The 20,663-nt window shown below is 38.4% G+C and overlaps 1 protein-coding gene across 1 annotated transcript in view; it reads left to right on the forward strand.

Annotated features, from left to right (window-relative positions):
* The window catches only part of LOC127663978 (zinc finger protein basonuclin-2-like), a 100,008-nt gene that overhangs the window by 25,503 nt on the left and 53,842 nt on the right, over positions 1-20,663 (forward strand). The gene's annotated exons all lie outside the window — the stretch shown is intronic.

Consider the following 20,663-nt stretch of genomic DNA (forward strand, 5'->3'; position numbering starts at 1 on the left):
ATTAGGGTCCTGTGATAGAGCCCTTATTCAGAATCAAAGTCTAATCACATTTTGAATTTATAAAATCATATCATGACACTCGAAAACTTCTGATGACTTTGGATTTTTCCTTAAAGTTTGTCTGTTTTTTATGTGATTACCATATTAGGAGCAGAAATCCCTCCAAAGGCTCTGGACCAGCGTGGCATAGAATGTATGCATGATAGATCTTGAATAATATAAAATGAACCCTTAGCTGCTTTTGTTCCTTCTTTATGTACAGAAGTCATTACCTTTCCTTAGATCAAGAGCTGGGATTGGATGTGTTACTTACCAAGACTCAGATGGCAGAGATGATGAATCCTGTGCTTCCTGGGACAGGCCCAGCTCCCTCCCTCTCTTCCCTTTTGTTTCCCCCTCCTCTGTCTTCCTTACTATTTCCCCTTTGCTCAGTTCCCACAGCCCTTCTTCCTGTTTACCTCCTCATCTCCTCTTAGTTCCTCACCTCCTCTCTTATGTTTGCTCCCATCTTTTTGGATGGGGAGGGATTTTATGTTCTTCCATAGACATGTGCTTATCTAAGAAGGCAGAATCAACCCAACTATGAAATCGCTGGACCATGGAGAGCAATGTAGTTAGCGAATTTAGATATTCTTGGTCAGTGTCCTGCTACTATAGCAAACATCAGAGTTAGTCATGTTAGAAGAAGGGTTTATTTGGGCTCATGGTTTCTGTTCCTGGTCACTTGGCTCTGTTGCTGTGGTTCTGTAGTAGCCCGGTATGTGTGGTATAGTAGAAAAGCTCTGTTCACCTCATGGAAGTGTAGAGAGTTAGGAAGAAACTGAGATTCCAGTGTCCCTTCAAAGGACACAGCATCAGGGAGCCTACATTCTCCCACTGGGGACCACCTACCAAATATTCCATCCCTCCCAGGACAACTATAGGTTGACCACTAAGACTTTACCATGTAGACTTTTGCAAACCTAAAAGATTCAAATTGAAGTTATACAGAATCTTAAAAATTATGTCACTATGTTTGTTGTTTAGAAACAGAATTTGTTGTTTACTATTAGACGTATTATATGTAGGATAATAACCTGTTAAGAAGTATATTTCTGTGTTGAAGTAGGTAAAAGATTTTATTTGTACTTTTTGAGGAATGAAATATGAGCTGCGGTTACTAGTTTTACTAGTAACTATAAAGGGGTCAATGAAATTACCTTAAGTAAAATAATGATTAACCAGCCTATTTATGGTGTGCAGATCTGAGCAATAGTAATTTGTGTCTATGGCAGGATATATATTCATATCTTCTGTCACAGATTTTTAGGTCGAGTTACTTCCTAAATGGGTGTTTATATTTCTGATTAATTTTCAGAACCTTCCTAAGGCTAAATATTTAGAATTGAATATTTCTCCGGTGTTCACTTTGGTACATTTCGATAGGCTGTTTTTTTTTAACACAAAATAAATCTGTGTGCCTGTCTGGAGTTTTAAATGCAATATAAATGTTATGCATCATCAGAAGTGTGCAAACATGTTTGAAAACACAGTATTATATGGAAGCAATTACTGGCAGTGACTGAGCTACACACCCCAAGAATGGGGTAGTGCCAAAAAAACCCAAAAGGTTTCTAAACAGAATTACTTTTGTGTGGGTGGGAAAGAGAGCAAGGGTAACTTTTATTAGGAACCAATTCCAGTTGTGATTTTAATTCTAATCATATATTTGATAGCTCAAGTAAATGAGTGGTAAAGAGACTTCATGTTAGGGTTAGATTATTTGTTCCTTTCTTAGTGGGGAGGAGTTAGTGTTTACCAAAAAAGGACATGACAGATACAAATATTAATAAGACCAATAGATGTCTTACTTTTCTGTTTGCTGATGCCGGGCCTTGCCTAAAGATGATCTTGCTGCTTTTTTTTTTTTTTTTTTTTTTTTTTTTTTTTTTTTTTATTTTTGACCTTTTTGTTTTCTTTTTTTTTTTTAATTTTTTTATTCGATATAATTTATTTACATTTCAAATGATTTCCCCTTTTCTAGCCCCCCACTCCCCGAAAGTCCCATAAGCCCCTTTCTCTTCCCCTGTCCTCCCACCCACCCCTTCCCACTTCCCCGTTCTGGTTTTGCGGAATACTGCTTCACTGAGTCTTTCCAGAACAAGGGGCCACTCCTCCTTTCTTCTTGTACCTCATTTGGTGTGTGGATTATGTTTTGGGTATTCCAGTTTTCTAGGTTAATATCCACTTATTAGTGAGTGCATACCATGATTCACCTTTTGAGTCTGGGTTACCTCACTTAGCATGATGTTCTCTAGCTCCATCCATTTGCCTAAGAATTTCATGAATTCATTGTTTCTAATGGCTGAATAGTACGCCATTGTGTAGATATACCACATTTTTTGCATCCACTCTTCTGTTGAGGGATACCTGGGTTCTTTCCAGCATCTGGCAATTATAAATAGGGCTGCTATGAACATAGTAGAGCATGTATCCTTATTACATGGTGGGGAATCCTCTGGGTATATGCCTAGGAGTGGTATAGCAGGATCTTCTGGAAGTGAGGTGCCCAGTTTTCAGAGGAACCGCCAGACTGCTTTCCAGAGTGGTTGTACTAATTTGCAATCCCACCAACAGTGGAGGAGTGTTCCTCTTTCTCCACACCCTCTCCAACACCTGCTGTCTCCTGAATTTTTAATCTTAGCCATTCTGACTGGTGTAAGGTGAAATCTCAGGGTTGTTTTGATTTGCATTTCCCTAATGACTAATGATGTTGAGCATTTTTTAAGATGCTTCTCAGCCATCTGAAGTTCTTCAGGTGAGAATTCTTTGTTTAACTCTGTACCCCATTTTTTAATAGGGTTGTTCAGTTTTCTGGAGTCTAACTTCTTGATACCAAATACCAAAATTAAATCAGGACCAACTAGACCATCTAAACAGTCCCATAATGCCTAAAGAAATAGAAGGAGTCATAGAAAGTCTTCCAACCAAAAAAAGCACAGGACCAGATGGTTTCAGTGCAGAATTCTATCAGACCTCCAAAGAAGAGTTAACACCAATAATCTTCAAACTATTCCACAAGATAGAAACAGAAGGAACACTACCCAATTCCTTCTACGAAGCCACAATTACACTGATACCAAAACCACACAAAGATCCAACAAAGATCTTGCTGCTTTTTGTGACATGGTACTTGAACATTCTTTTGCTGGGTGTGTTGTGTTCATGCTTAACAGATGTAAAAGCATGGAGGAAGGTTAGATTTTTATCATTTGGAAGTAAGAGGCTCTGCGACTTTCTCCCATTAACTAGTAGGCAGAAGAATATAAGACTGGATTCTCTGTTCTGTCCCCTATATTTCAAGTTTTGTTTATTTTTGAACTTTACATCAAAATGAGATTTTTAAACCAAGGTGATTTGTGGCGGCGTCTATAGATCTTAACTGTGGAGAGAAAGGAGGTTGTTGTACAAAAGTTGGTTTGTGGCTGACATTTTAACGAATTTTTTGTTTTCACTGGAAAGAAGTTTAAGTGGATTTTTTTTTAAATTCTCAGAAGCCAGTACCACTCCCAGCTGGAGAGATGTTTTGTTGGTGTCCAGGTTGGTCTGAGCAGCTCTGTAGACAGCACAGTGCTTGTAGCCCCTTAACCATTGTCAGAACATCGTTGTATTGATGAGTGAGGCCTGGTCAAGTCACTTAACCTTTCTTCCTTGGTTTTCTCTTATGTAGACTGGAAATGATAATATCTGCCTTTGATCTCACAGGGATGCTTCAATCCATTAGAATCATTAAAGCACTTTAAGTAAGGTGTAAGGCACTAGAATCAAGGCGCCTTCGTTATTGTTATCATTATTGTTACTTTATTACAGTGCCATATACGGGGGGGGGGGCACTTATTAATCCTAAATAGTCAAGTCTCGGAATATGTTCTGCGGGCATGAAGCATTAGCTTCAGAGGTCAGGTTTTTCCCTCTTTTCTCTTGTGCTTAGACTGTTTTCCCTTACCTCCATTAATTTGGAGAATGCAAAAATTGTAACAAAGGCAAAAACACAAAAATGAATGTAGAAAGCAAGGAGACCGAGGTAACTTTCTTAGGATCCCTGAGAGCTTCGGGCTTCCTAAAATGGAATCAGTTTGAAGGCCTTGCTCCATTGTTCGTCTCCTGTCCATGAAATGAATGATCAGGAGTTCTAAAGTGCTTTCGAGTAATCACCCACCCACCCTCCCACCCTGCCCCCCCCCCTTTTTTTAAAGTACTGTTTTTCTAGCAAAGAGCAAAATATTTGGAGTTGATGGGTAAAGATCTCTGTCTTTGGAAAGTGTTCAAAGGCATTTTGTACAAGCTGATTGTATTTCGTAGATCAGCCCCTTCTGGCGTTTTGTCTTGAATATTTCCTTCCTCACACCTCATATACTGTCCCAGAAGGTGATAGATTTCCATATGGCCTTGGGTGGCACCAACTTGATGTCTATGAAAAAGTGGAAGATGGAGGTCTACCCAGAACAGAGAGTTCGTGTCCTGGTTCTTTTGATCTCACAGATGTCACTGTTCTGAAAGAAGCTAACCTGTCCTTCCTTTATCTCTGCTCTCTGAAACTGAAGAATGTGACTCTGCTGGTGCTTTGTCTGCCTTCTTACTCGTTGATACTCTGACTACTGAAATAATGTTTGCTCCATTTCTAAACTGATCCACCTCAAACACTTTTGATTTGGTGGCTTATACCATTTGCCAGCTACAAAGCACTAACTTCTCAAATAAGAGTCTTTATAGTTAATGCACATAGTCCTTATAGTTAATAATCTTGTAATTAAGATAACTGAGCATCATAGTCTGAACTGGGACTCTACATAGCCCTGAATGTGCAGGAATTCACTATGTAGACTAGGCTGGCCTCAAACTCACAGAGTTATACCTGCCTCTACTGGATTAAAGGCACACCTGGCTCTCCTCTCCTCACCTCCCTTCCTCTCCGCTCCCCTCCCCTTCTCTCCCCTCCCCTCCTCTCCCCTCCCCTCCCGTCTCTCTGTCTTTGAAATGCTTTTTGTCCAGTAAAACATGGATGTCATATGGATGTCAGAAACCATCTATATTTGATTACAAACACTAAAGAATTTACAAGCCCGAAATAGATAAGGACTAGTAAAGTCACACTAGCCTATCATTTATTATTTGGGTTTTATACTAGTTATTGAATAATTAGAATCCCAAAGTTTTGACAGATATGCTGCTTTTAAATTTTGGTAGATTTATTTGTTTGTTTTTTAAACTCCTAACTTAAATAAAAGAAAACTTCCAGGCTAGCTGAATTCTATAGAATTAATTTTTTATGGAAAAAATCAGATCACATTACATAATTAATAATGCATTTTGCTGGAATAATATAGTTACATGAAATTATAAAAGTAAGTGGAATATGGATATTATAGATAAAACATTTTCAGAATAAAGAATAATCTCTTAAGTTTCAAACTGCCTTTGCTGCCTCTACATCTAAAGAATTATATATATATATATATATATGTGTGTGTGTGTGTGTGTGTGTGTGTATACATATATGTATATATACATCACACTCATGTGTGATGATTTGGTATTGATCAGAGTCAGGCAAGCTTTTTCTTCAGTGTTACCTGAATTTATTTATTTATTTATTTATTTATTTATTTATTTATGAAGTGTTTCAGCAGCACCCATCTTGTTCTTCCCTGTTGCCATCTGCTCCCCAAATTCCATGGGAGCAGCCTCATTTCTTGTTACATTTCAAACACAGTTTGTGTGGTTTCCAAGGTCATATTCTCCTCTGAGCTACTTCATGTCTCTTTGAGAATCCATTCGTGACCTCATGGACAGTGCTATATTTCCTTCATTCCCTGTGTGGTATGCCTGGATGGTTTTTTAAGTAGGTAGGGGAATGAACAGGAGCAACGACTGCTGGGGCTATGGGAATGGAGGAGCTAGGAGTAGATAGTGAGGGGTCCCCTAATTTCTCAACTTCCCTGCTGCCCTCAGGGTCCAAAGCTTCCTTAGAGTTTGTTACTCTTTCTGTTCACTGCCCTTTTCCCAATACCATTTAAATGGAAATAATCCCAAGGAATAAAATTTAATCTGCTAAGGTTCAGCTTTGAAAGACCACAAACCGTGGTATTTTGAAGATTCATGTTTTAGACTCAGCATGTGGGTGCAGATAATATTAAACACTTTAGTTACTTATATTCCCCCTAATACTGAGTATATGTTCTGAGAGCCATTAAAGGAAGCTGAATACTTGGTAGCTTGCTAAGATGTCATTTTAGGTAACTTTCATGTCATTTCTTCCCCCAATAGAAGTGGCTTATATTTTTCATGATATAAAAATAAACCACATTGTCATTTCATTGGATGCTGAAAAAGAATTTGATAAAATTCAGCATCCTTTCATGCTTAAAGTCTTGGAAAGAACAGGAATTCAAGGCCCATACCTAAACATAGTAAAAGTAATATACAGCAAACCAGTAGCCAACATCAGACTAAATGGAGAGAAACTTGAAGCAATCCCACTAAAATTAGGGATTAGACAAGGCTGCCCCCTCTCTCCTTATATTTTTAATATTGTACTTGAGGTACTAGCTTAGGCAATTAGACAACATAAGGAGGTCAAAGGGAAACAAATTGGAAAGGAAGAAGTCAAACTATCACTATTTGCAGATGATATGATAGTCTACATAAGTGACCCAAAAAACTCTACTAGAGAACTCCTACAGCTGACAGACAACTTCTGCAAAGTGGCCGGTTATAAAATCAACTCAAGCAAATCAGTGGCCTTCCTCTACTCAAAGGATAAGCAGGCTGAGAAATAAATTAGGGAAATGACACCCTTCACAATAGCCACAAAGAGTATAAAGTACCTTGCTATGACTGACCAAACAAGTGAAAGATCTGTATGACAAGAACTTCAAGACTGTGAAGAAGGAAATAGGAGAAGATCTCAGAAAATGAAAAAATCTCCCATGCTCATGGATTAGCAAGATTAATAATAGTTAAAATGGCGATTTTGCCAAAAGCAATATACAGATTCAACGCAATACCCATCAAAATCCCAACTCAGTCCTTCATAGAGTTAAAAGACAATTCTCAAATTCATCTAGAATAACAAAAACCCAGGATAGCTAAAACTATTCTCAACAACAAAAGAAATTCTGGGGGAATCAGTATCCCTGACCTCAAGCAATACTACAGAGCAATAGTGTTAAAAACTGCATGGTATTGGTACAGTGACAGGCAGGCAGATCAGTGGAATAGGATTGAAGATCCAGAAATGAACCCACACACCTATGGCCATTTGATCCTCGACAAAGGAGCTGGAAACATCCAATGGAAAAAAGATAGCCTTTTCAACAAATGGTGCTGGTTCAACTGGAGGTCAGCATGCAGAAGAATGCGAATTGATCCATCCTTATCTCCTTGTACTAAGCTCAACTCCAAATGGATCAAGGACCTCCACATAAAGCCAGACACTGAAGCTAATAGAAAAGAAACTGGGGAAGACCCTTGAGGACATTGGTACAGGGGGAAAGTTCCTGAACAGAACACCAATAGTGTATGCTCTAAGATCAAGAATTGACAAACGGAACCTCATATAATCACAAAGTTTCTGTAAGGCAAAGGACACCATCAAAAGGACAAATAGGCCACCAACAAATTGGGAAAAGATCTTCACCAACTCTACATCAGATAGAGGGCAAATATCCAATATATACAAAGAACTCAAGAAGTTAGACCACAGAAAGCCAAATAACCCTATTAAAAATGAGGTACAGAGCTAAACAAAGAATTTTCACCCAAAGAACTTCAGATGGCTGAGAAGCATCTTAAAAAATGCTCAACTTCATTAGTCATTAGGGAAATGCAAATCAAAACAACCCTGAGATTTCACCTTACACCAGTCAGAATGGCTAAGATTAAAAATTCAGGAGACAGCAGGTGTTGGCAAGGATGTAGAGAAAGAGGAACACTCTTTCACTGCTGGTGGGGTTGCAAATTGGTACAACCACTCTGGAAGTCAGTCTGGCAGTTCCTCAGAAAACTGGGCAGGTCACTTCCAGAAGATCCTGCTATACCACTCCTGCGCATATACCCAGAGGATTCCCCAGCAGGTAATAAGGATACGTGGTCCACTATGTTCATAGCAGACCTATTTATAATATCCAGAACCTGGAAAGAACCCAGGTATCCCTCAACGGAAGAATGGATGCAAAAAATGTGGTATATATATATACAATGGAGTCCTTCATGAAATTCTTAGACAAATGGATGGAGCTGGAGAACATCATACTAAGTGAGGTAACCCAGTCTCAAAAGATTAATCATAGTATGCACTCACTAATAAGTGGATATTAGCCTAGAAAATTGGAATACCCAAAACATTATCCACACATCAAGTGATGTACAAGAAGAATGGAGGAGTGGCCTGGTTCTGGAAAGACTCAGTGTAGCAGTATAGGGCAAAACCAGAACAGGGAAGTGGGAAGGGGTGGATGGAAGAATAGGGGGAGGGAAAAGGGCTTATGGGACTTTCAGGGAATGGGGGGCCAGAAAAGGGAAAATCATTTGAAATGTAAATTAAAAAACATATCGAATAAAAAATAATACACTCATATTACAAATTAAATTTAATATACCTAACTCATGAGTTTCTGATTCTAAAAATTGAAGTATTTTAAATTTATGTTACTTGTAGCCTTCAGTGTTACAGTGGCATGCCTACACAGATTTAAAATATGCAAACAATAAGACTGGATTGTAAATAAATGGCCTGGTAGAAAACGCACCTTGAGGATGCATGTTGACACTGTGTTGTGTGGGTAATATTAACATTCATTCACACTGATGCTAGTGAGGAAACTTACATTCCAACTGGAGGAGGATAAAATGTCTTGGTAAAAACAAATTAAAGAAAATCAACTTTGTAGGGCTTGTTTGGTTGGTTGGTTCATTGGTTGATTGGTTTTTGTCCTATGAGCCTTAATAAAATACCTTTCTATTAAAGTCCTTTCAGATGCCATTGACTTAGTAAGTTTGTGTCCCTGACTAAACAGGCTTTAGGTAAAGCCTTCTTTGTGGTTAAAAAAAAAACAACAACAACTTTTTATAACAAAGCAAAAATATTAAGTACAATTTGTGTAACGTCTAACGTTCCAGTGCTGAAATCATACTTCATAATGTTGAAGTGTGAAGCTATAGCCTATTGTTGGAGTAGTAATGTGTAATTGGCACACTGTTTCTCTATGCTGCTTTCTGGTGTAATCTGAAAATTGTTACTATGCAGTTAGGTATCATAACAAAGTTTAGATGAATTAGTTTCCTAGAATTTATGACTTTAAAATGAAAACAAATCTGCTCAGGAATCACTGTGTGGAACACAAACAAACTGATCACAGAATATTTTACCCATCCAAGTGAAAGATAAATATATTTTTAGGTATTTTTTAAGTGTATATATGTGTGACTATAAATAAAATTAATTGATTATTTGAAGCTTTTAATTGTTGTGACAAGGTGGATACACCACACCATAATAGTTAGGAATACTGTAAATTCTCACTGTGAGGATGTTGATTTGAAAATTTTACGTAGATTGTTTGGTCAACAGCACAATAGCCCCTCATTGTGTGCAAATATTAAGAACCTGCAAATTGCACCCAGCACATGCTGCTGTGTGCAGTAAAAGTACTTGGTATTCAAGCATGAGGTCATGAGTGTAGATCCCCTGTACCTAGATAAATGTCAGGACTACTTGATAACAGTCCACATGTCATTTCGGTGCTTGGGAAGCAGAGACAAGTGATGCCTAGAATAAGCTCATAATCTAGACTAAGTGAACCAGTGAGCTCTGGGTTCAGTTGAGAGACCCTGCAGAAATAGGTGACCAAGCATCCAACATCAACCTTTCATACCAACAGACACACACGAACACTTTCATATAGACATGCACACCACATACATTGACAATAAAAGAGCCTGCAAATCTTAACCTTAGGGATGTTAGAGATATGATTAAGGTTAAGGACTATGAGATAAGGGAGGTACTCCGGGGTAATCTATGTAGACCTAATTTAATTGCATGGGTAGTTAAGAGTTATGAAGTTTTTCTAGCTATGGTGAGGGAGAAAGCTATAATACTGGAAGGAAGAATGGTCAGATATAGCATCCTGCCTGTGAAGATAGAACAAGGGGCACAAGCCAAGTAATCCAGACAGCCTATTGAACCTGGAAAGGACTGGGAAGCAGATTGTCTATTAGCACCTCTTGAAGATGCTACACTTTGAGTTTGGCTCAGTGAGACCTGCCCAACAGAATGTAAGTTTCTCTTGTTTAAAGACATTGGAATTTTGTTAACTTGTTATGGTGACCATGTATGTACCTTACTGTGTTTTAAATTTGTTAAATATTTATTAAGTTTAAATACGATAAAGGAATAAAAGCTATTTGTTATAGTAAAAAAATGTGTGGTAATTTATAAGACTTCCTTACATGAGGACTGGTAACAGCCCATTTTGGTACTCCAATGAACTGAATGAATTAAGAACATCTTCATAGATAGGTTTTATCTTTTAATCAGAGGTTGCTGGGCCAGGGATGTATCTCAGTGATAACGTACTTGCCTAGCATATTTGAGGTCCATGTTTATCCCTAGTATCAAGACAAAGAAAAAATCATTTTAATAGTGTCATGGTGTCAAATATATAACCAACATGTGATGATTGCTAAGAAGAGCAGGATTTCATTGACAGTTGCATTGATATTGTCCACGAATGTAGTTTTGACAAATGAGTTTGAAGACATACCCAAACATAACTGGTTTTGTCATACAGAAGCACCATCTCCACCCTTTTGACACATGAGGGCATTTCTAATTATGTCATGCTCAACAATTATCAAGAAATTGTATAAGGACTTACTGGACTCAAACTGCAGGGCCTGAGTGTATCTGTTTTCACATAGTGCTCTTCAGAAAGCAGGGGTGGTAAGGCACTGGAATCTTTATGAAAATGGCTTCCTGTTTAGTAATCAAACCTAATGCAGGAAGCCTGCAAAATGACAGGATTCAAGATACTCTACTACGGCAGGAGATCTAAGATTAGAATAAATATCTAATAGGTAAGTACATAAAGATAAAATGAGCTTTAAGCAGTTTCTGTCCCTGTTCTGCCCAGCTATTGAAGGATAAATTCAGAAGTATTTATTTAGTCTCTTTCCGCTAATACTGGGGATATAGGTCCAAAGAGCTTTACCACTGTTGTATTTAGTGACAAATACAACAAAGAACCTAGGAAAAGAACAAGAAAGAGGACAGGGTTTAACTGTGTTTTTAATTTGTTAAATATTTATCAAATATCAAAATTTAAATATTATAAAGATATAAGCTATTTTGGTATAATACTAAATAGGTGATAATTTATAAGACTTGCTTACATTGAGACTGATAACAGCTCATTTTGGTACTCGAATGGAATGAATTCAGAACACCTTCATAGATATTCTATGAGATCTATGTGAGATGACTGGTAGAAACACTGGTCACTGGGAGAGGAGTCAGGTGATCAAAACTGGGAAGGTTGGCAGAGGTTGAAAATCATGTTCCTTTTAGAGGACTTGGGAGACTCAGCTTTAATTCAAAAATCAGTTCAAAAGGAGAAAATGCAAATCCACAAAGCTGAGGCAAGGGGGTTATTTTAACTGTGAAAGTGCATGCTTGTTGGGATGTAGCTAGTGGACTAGAGAGTAAGTGAAGGTAGAGATACTGGAAGGCTCTAGAGATTGATTGCATAAGAAAAGTATTAGAAGAACAACAAGGCTTCTGGGAAATGCAATCATTCTGCCAGCTACAAAAACAACAAACACATTCTCATCAAGAAAGGACACACATTACTGAGTAGGTATTGAAAGGTATGCACTTGTAAGGTAGCTCAAAACCGCTGAAAAGTTAGGGAAAAGTATGTGAAAATAATAAAATTAAAGTTGATAAAGTGTGTCCCCTTTGGGATAGTCTCTCTTAAATCTCCATGAGGATATTTGGATCCAAGACAATCATTTATACATATGTTGAGTTGATTTGCTAAGTAACAAATCTTACCATCTCTATACTGCTGTTATCATTATACTGTAAATCTAGAGACTGGATTCAATCCTTAGAGAGATTTACCTCTGTTCCAAAAGTTAGAGAAAAGACTCAGATATACTATGTCTCCAAGGAAACACTTGTTTTACAAAATTGAGGAAGGAGAGAGTGGTGTGTATAAAAGGAAAAAGTCATTTCCGAGTTCAGAGTGGTGGATGACATCACTTGCTAAGGTGGGCAGAGTTGAGAAGTCAGGTTTGAAGTTGCTGTTGCACAGAGCCTTGGAGATGGATTTACACTAGAAAATTCATCTGTTGTGTAGAAATCGATTGTCTCATTAGGATTTTAATGCTATGAAGAGATGCCATGACAACTTTTCTAACAGAAAATATTTCATTGAGGCTGGCTTACAGTTTCAGAGGTTTAGTCCATTATGGTCATGGTGGCTAACACAGCAGATTGCAGGCCAGGCAGGAATGGTGCTGGAGAAGGAGCTGAGAGGTCTACATTTTGATCCCAAGGCAGGCAGCAGGAGACTGTGTGTCATGCCCGACATAGCTAGAGCACAGGAGACCTCAAAGCCTACTACTCAGTAACACACTTCCTTCAACAAGGCCACACCTACTCTGAACAAAGCCACGCTCCATAATAGTGCCAATAACTCCCTATGGCCCAATCATTTAAACACAGAGTCTTTGGGGGCCATTCCTATGTAGGCTGATGATAGGGCTTTGTGGCCCTCAACTGGATGTTGGTAGCTGGATAGGCTGGTATGTAGGGACACAGAAAGTGAGAGGAGAAAGGGGGTCATTTCTTCTGCTGTGTAATCATAGATTTAACACAAGTAAATCATTCTTAAGTGGTTGATCCAGGAGGCATAGTCCTAGCAGTGGCTATTATTTTTATCTTTTAGTGCTTTTCCTGAACACTGTGGTAGAACATTTAGGTTGCCAACACTTGTAATCCAGATCTGTGCCTTCCGCAGTAGTGTGTGTGCTTAGGGTTTCCTCCCCTTGGCCTATGCTACTCACAGAGTTGTACCTTCTCTGAGTCTCTTGGGTGTGCTGACTGTTCTCCTGCTCCTGCGCCTCCCTTGAGACCTGGAATCCTCTCGTTCCTTCTGTCTTGCTGCCCTCCTTTGAACTTTTGCTTATTTGGAAATATTTTCATTTGTTTCCACACATAACTTGTAGATGTTTATCCCCCCGGCACAGTTAGGTATCCGTTTACTGGCGTATTTATTTGATCTGGAATGTGTTGGATTTGAAACCATAGCACAGATGCTTTTCTCTCCCAGGAGAGTGGGGGATGCACAGAGAATGGTTTTGTGTGGCTCGGAAGTGACGGTGAAGAGGGAAGTGTCTTATTGGGAAGAAATACCGAGTTGGAGCTCCAGGTGTGTGTCTAGAGTAGACTCACTTCATGACTATCTAAGTTGCTGCAACAAATTGAAAAAGGACATATAGGTGGGAAAAATTCTCATTTGCAAAATGTTTTTGATCTAGTTTAAAATTAGGACTGTCTGCCATCTACTGTATTACATAGATCAGTTTGTGTATCTTTTGTCCTAGAGCCACCTGCTTAAATCAGCCTCCTGTTCTGGTAAATCTAAAAGGATTCAAAGAAGCAGGGGGTTGGCTTCCTATGAAGAAATGCTTTTGCTGACCGGGTCTGACAAATAGAAAAGTAGGAAGAGGTAGCCTTCAGGAATCCCTTTCCATTTTATGAAGACTAGTGTTGGGGAACTGAAGTATAAATACAATCAAGAGAAAGCAATGGTGACCTGGACAGAGACTTTACCAACTGATGGTGTGAAATATTTGGTGGGCTCACAGTTATAATGGGTTTGTCTTAGACAGTTCTCCCATGAAAGTGTTGGTTAATAATTTACCCTTCCTGAGAGGCAGAGACCGCAATCATAGGTTGAGAGCAGGAACTCTGAGGCCTGTCATCTGCTGGAGTTCATCTTGCTGGCTAGAGCCATGAACCCTGTTGGTTGCCACAGGGTACCAAGCCTCTGAACATTGACAAAGAAAAGCTTCAGAGAGCTCAATAATGCAGAGATGTTTGGAGTGATTTACCTGAAGCGGTATCTAAAGTAATGTGTTACTACTGTAGCTACCCATCTGCTCTGCATCAAAAAGAATGTAACTCTACGTCTTTTGAAAAAGTTTATTTTGAAGTAGATTGGAGCTGCGTATGGAGGGAAGAGAGTGTGGCAGGCTGATAAATTATTGCTACAGAATATTTATGAAACTTCGGGAGAAAGGACAAACAGCGCTTGTTGATTGATACCTGGAATATGTTTTTATTGTCTAACAAAATATTGGATGCAGCTGTACCTGTAAGACTTAGCTGCTGTGCGTGTGATCGTCAGTGGGAGCCGCCGGAGCGTGTTACCCCTTGCCATACACTGTTTTGATAGGATAGTAAGCTCAGCTCTGCTGTAGGCTTCAGTACAATTTATGTGAATTGTATTTCCCTGTTTAGTCATTGAATCATATTGTGATATGGGCATGGTAAGTTTTGTAATTTGCTTTCCTGTGTGAAGAGTACTTTTCTTCTACTGAAGGTTCATTGCTGCATACTTTTTTTTTTTTTATGTTAGGCATTATGTCATTACAAAGATTTACAGTTATTTAATAATGATTTATTGTAGTTATTTATTCTGCCATCTGTGTCACTCTTTCGGTAGAATTTGTAAATCAAATTTATATAGAAATTTACCAGGACATGCATTTCAGGATTTAAAAAAATATACTTTAAAATCTTTTTGAAGTGGTAACTTAACAACCGTTGTTAATGTTCAGCCTCTGCCATGTCTCTCCCACAACCACTGCAAAGAGGACCCTGTTAAGTCTGTTAAAATAGTTTCTGGTTTATCCTCTTTATTTTCAGACTATTAGTGTCATGTTGTATTTGACCTGGGATGTTCACACGACATTAAGGAACGTGGAAACATCTTGACATAAGGCTCTCTGCAGTATCATAAGTTTTAATCACTACTAAAGTGCTCATCCAGGATCTAACTGAGAGCATATTTAGGAGGTTGTGGAATCCCCTTCCTTTGCTCAGAGCTCACTGGCTGTAGCCATGAAGGCTGCATTGTGTTTTGGTTCATTGGGCAACTCACACTTTTTCTGTTACTTTGTTATATACAAACGCCAAGTTGTGTTTTATTTTTTTTTTTCTTTTTAAGGCTGTGTTTACTTAACACCATGTCTTTTGTTGTTGTCAGCACAGAATCAGAATCTAAATACAATCTAAATACTTGATTTCCAAGAGTGCATGAGAATTTTAGTTCTAAGATTAAAACACTAAGTTTTATGTACAACCTCACGAAACCTCTTTTGATTAATTGGCTGGCCCGAAAACACACTGATGGCATTGTTCAAATGTTTTGATATGGTAATGACTCTCTTAATGTTCCTTAAAGTTTCAGTCACCAATTAATTATACTTAAAGATGGAGGTTTTGGTTCAAGAGGGAAGTGAAAACATTAAAAGTATTCCAGACTCAACATTTTTTCTACTGGTGTATATTTCTTTATCATGCTAGGCACTAGTAAATCAGAATGAATTCAAGAAAGAAACAAAGGCATCCCAAACAGCTTCCCACCTGAAGGTAACCCTTTGTCACACAGCTTCATTTGGACTACAGGTAGCAGGGGAACAATGACTTCTAAATTCGTTTCTTTTTTTGTTTGTTTGTTTTCATATAATTTTTATTGGATATTTTATTTATTTACATTTCAATCTTCCCAATTCCCTCCCCCCAGCTAGAAAATCCAGAAAATCTCACCTGCTCCTGATTGTTTGAGTGTATGCCACACACACACACACACACACACACACACACACACACACTTCTGCCTCCCTGCCCTCAAATTCCCCTACACTGGGGCTTCGAGCCTTCATAGAACCAAGGCCTCTTCTTCCATTGATGCCTCACAAAGGCCATCCTCTGCTACATATGTGACTGGAGCCTTGGGTCCCTCCATGTGTACTCCTTGGTTGGTGGTTTAGACCCTGGGAGCTCTGGTTGGTTGATATTGTTGTTCTTTCTATGGAGTTGCAAACCACTTCAACTGCTTCAGTCCTTTCTCTAGCTCCTCCATTGGGGACCCCGTGCTCAGTCCAATGGTTGCCTGCAAGCATCCGCCTCTATTTCTCAGGCTCTGACAGAGCCTCTCAGGAGAAAACTATATCAGGCTCCTGTCAGCATATACTTCTTGGCATCCACAATAGTGACTGTATATGGGATGAATCCCCAGGTGGGGCAGTTTCTGGATGACCTTTCCTTCAGTCTTTGCTCCATACCTTTTCTCAGTATTTTCTGAGTATTTTGTTCCCCCTTCTAAAAAGGATCAAAGAACCCACACTTTGGTCTTCCTTCTTCTTGAGCTTCATGTGGTCTGTGAATTGTTTCCTGGGTGTTCCAAGCTTTTGGGTTAATATCCACATATCAGTGAGTACATACCATGTGTGTTCTTTTGTGATTGGGTTACCTCACTCAAGATGATATTTTCTAGTTTCATCCATTTGCCTAAGAATTTCATGAAGTCATTGTTTTTAATAGCTGAGTAGTATTCCATTGTGTAAATATACCACATTTTCTGTATCCATTCTCCTGTTGAAGGACATCTGGGTTCTTTCCAGCTTCTGGCTATAATAAATAAGACTGCTATGAACATAGTGGAGCATATGTCCTTGTCATATTCATTTCTTTTTTAAGGCATAATTTTTAAAAGTGTTCTTAAAAACATTGCATGGCAGTTGATTTTTGCCTTCAGATGGGAAATCTGTATGTTAAGTAGAATCTTTACACTGTCATATTAAAAGGAGAATAATGTTAGACAGCTTAGTGGTAGAGGGCTGATCATGCATGTTCGAGGTACAATCCATATCCACCCACACTGGCAAACATTTTTAATAATAATTGAAAATATGTACAAAACAATTTGCTTAGGAAAATATACCATGAAGGAGCTTATATACCAGAAAAACATTTACATCTTTTTATGAGTTGTGACTAAGAGGAATTGATGAATCCATAGTATAAGGGATAAAGAAGTGTTATGAGAGGGAACAGAGGCTGCACTTCTTTGGGCATATAGAGAGGGTATGTTTGTATGTTTGTATGTTTGTATGTATGTATTCTGAGCAAGCACTTTCTCCTGAGAGATATCCCCAGCCAGAAGAGAGGCTCTTCTTGAAGGTTTTAATTTGTGGTTTCTTAGAGGTAGCACTTGCTTTCCTTAAAAGCATTTAGAATGTCATGTTGAAGAGATCATGGAGGAAGATGGAGGACTTTCTTTTACATTGTCTCAGCCAGCATCAAGTGTTCATGGTACCCTAGGCAGTTTACCTACACTTGGTTAAATATTTAGGAAAGGACATTTAGAAGCATGTCTTCATGAATCTGGCCTTAGCTTGGACTTTGTCAGTTCTTTATTTTATTTTCCTTTTGTTTTGATCTGAAAACCTTTAAAATATGATTCTAACTAGAAACTTTAAAAGAAACGACAAAATTCAGTAATGAAGACGCCTCATCTTACAAGTGAGTCTTTACTGGCTAATGATGAATGCTCTGACAGGCTGAGGAGCTGAGGGAACAAAGAAAACAAGGCAAAGTGCTCAGTCAGCAAAGGCTTCCAGTGCTGTTGAGGGAGCAGCCTGGAGAAGCACACCCTGGGCTTAGCCCCTCTCCTCATCTAGTGTTCATTCCTTCATCCAAATTTCTTAAATACCTTTGAATACTGGGCAGTTTGCCAAATGTGGTAAGACTATAGAAGTTAAACACTTGAATTTGCTTTTAAGCCCCGACGAGTAGGAGGTTTAATTGTTTGTTAACAAAACTCTGAAATGGGCAGGGAACAGTTATATGAGAACAGTTACAAAGGTCTGATTCACACACACTGAGTTTGGGGCCTGAGAGGAAGGCTCTTGAGTGTGGAAAATCACAAAGATTTAAGTGCTTGTGCGAGAGAGCATATACACTGGCCTCCTGGTTTAGTAGTTTACTGTGAGTTCTGGAAAGAGGCTCCTTCCTAAAGAGCATGGACAGGTGATCCCCTATAGAGATGTAAACACTGGGCGTAGTGTCTCTGTAGTTTATAGCAAAGCCATAGGTGCTGTTGTTTTGGGGTGAGCTTCCAGTTGGGATTATAAGGTAGAAAATGTCTATAAACATAGTGCCAACGCTCTGCTATATTTAATTTGCGAAATTATTTTGAGGTAGAAAAAAATTGGGCCACAAATACAAATACTGATACTTAAAATTTTCTGTAAACAAGTTTTTGAGTTATCCTACATGATCTTTTAAAAATGGAAGTACTTGTAAATTGCTGATTTATTTCATCTAATTGCAGGTGGAGGGGCCTCAGGTGCTACCATGTCATGGGCTTTCCCTTTTCTGTTTAAATATACTGTATTTCCAAGTGTTTATATACTTGTAGCATACAGAAAAACAGCAAGCTCTTTTGTTCTTGTACCTTGTATTCTGTGGGAATGTGGACATACAACCCTCATCCCAACCCCTGCCAACCGAATACTTACTGTTTCGATCTCTCTCTCTCTCTCTTCTTATATTCACTGCCCATTGTTCCTAGAAAACCACAAAGCTTGCATTGACTGGTTGAAGAGCATGGTTCTCCAGTCTCAAGGCCTGTGCAGTTGACCTATATAATCTCACCTCTTATTAATTCCTTGCGTCTGTCTGTCCAAGGAGCGGTGCTCCTGTGTACTTCCTCATGATGCCTTCCTGTTTAGAGTGCTGTCACAAGTCCTCTCAGGACCAAATTATTTCTGCTGCATTCATACTGCAGCTAGCAACACTTGCACTGATTTGGGGACTTTAAGAGAGCAAGTATTTACACCTTCTCTTTCCACTTAGGGTTTGTACATGCCTGCCTGACTAACCCGGAAGTCAGGAAGTGAGGGGACTTTGTTTAAAATGGTATAACTCTGAAGACATGGGCACTGTTTCCAGCCTCCTCCAGAGAAGAAACAAAGTTGCTTAGCTTATTTGGACCTATAAACCCTGTAACTCTGTTTGGTCATCTGTGTGTCCAGGCCACAGTATTGGGCTCTTCTCTCCTTTGTCCTCTCTTTTTATTTTATACTTTAGACAGTAATGCCACAGACAGTGAGGATTTTCTGCACCTTTTGTGATTTTCTTGGAGATCCAAGAAATTTGCTTGGAGATGATTTTAAAAAGATCATGTAGGATAACTTTCTTGGAGATCCAAGAAATTTGCTTGGAGATGATTTTAAAAAGATCATGTAGGATAACTCAAAAACTTGTTTACAGAAAATTTTAAGTATCAGTATTTGTATTTGTGGCACAATTTTTTTCTACCTCAAAATAATTTCGCAAATTAAATACAGCAGAGCATTGGCACTATGTTTATAGACATTTTTCTCTTTCTTTTTAACAGCTACATAATATTCCATAGAAATATCATAATAAATTAAAACAAATTCTAAAAGCACGAAAATGTACATGTTAGTTGTACAATATGTAATTATTGTACATAAAATGATAAGCTGACTACAAAAATGATAAACTTGGTAGAACATTGAAATTTTAAAAATGGTGTATTCCCCGATTTCTTTTGGTTTAAACTCTTCTGGGAAATAATTTCCCCAAGCCCTAAAGAGATTCATGTTAAGTGGTGTTCAGATTGAAAAACAATTGACAAATACTTTTACTTCTTAAGGAATCAAGATAGTATTTAACAAATTTCAAGGAAATGGTAAAAATGAAACAACACAGCCAGTTGAGGTGAGTACATGCTTTGAAAGTAGACCCACTCAGTCTTAAATTTTCACCTCAACAAGATTTGGCCAAGTGATTTCATCCTGCTAGTTTCCTCATTGATAAGGGAGACACATTGATATTAGTACCTACCTCATTAGTACCTACCTCATGGGGCTTATGAAAAACAAAATGAAATGTATTTGATACAAATGGGAATCATACACATACACACACACACACACACACATACATATGAGGTATCTCTTGTTCTCTCTGTCAACATGATCAGACTTTGGCTACAAATAGTATCTCAAATACTGTACTTCTTAGTAAACTTGCTTGGACTGCATCATAGGGTTATAGAAGAGCTCCTGGTCCTAACTATAGCCTTTGTCATCGTTGTTCTCATCTTCTTTATTTCTTATCCCTGGTCTTTCACTCAACACCTTGTCATTAAGGACCCCTGTTCCTGCTCACTCAGGTCAAGTGGATGGATACTAATCTACTCTAATACACACACACACACACACACACACACACTGATATAGATTATATACATATATATAATAGAGAAATTAGAATATATATAGGACTTAGAATCTACATTATTAAGCAAGGTCACATGACCTCAAAAACAAATGAATCACATCTTTTCTCTCATGCAGAATCAAGTCACTAACGTATGTGTAGATGTTGACAAATGTACTTGTGGATACCCTGTAACATGAAGAAAAGCTAAGCACAAGGGAATGATGTGGTCATTGATTTCAGGTCATTGATGAGTTAAGGGAACAGAGTAGTTTTTTCTGATTGAAATGTTGTC

Source organism: Apodemus sylvaticus, chromosome 13, assembly GCF_947179515.1.
Source record: "Apodemus sylvaticus chromosome 13, mApoSyl1.1, whole genome shotgun sequence".
In the NCBI taxonomy this organism is placed as follows: Eukaryota; Metazoa; Chordata; class Mammalia; order Rodentia; family Muridae; genus Apodemus; species Apodemus sylvaticus.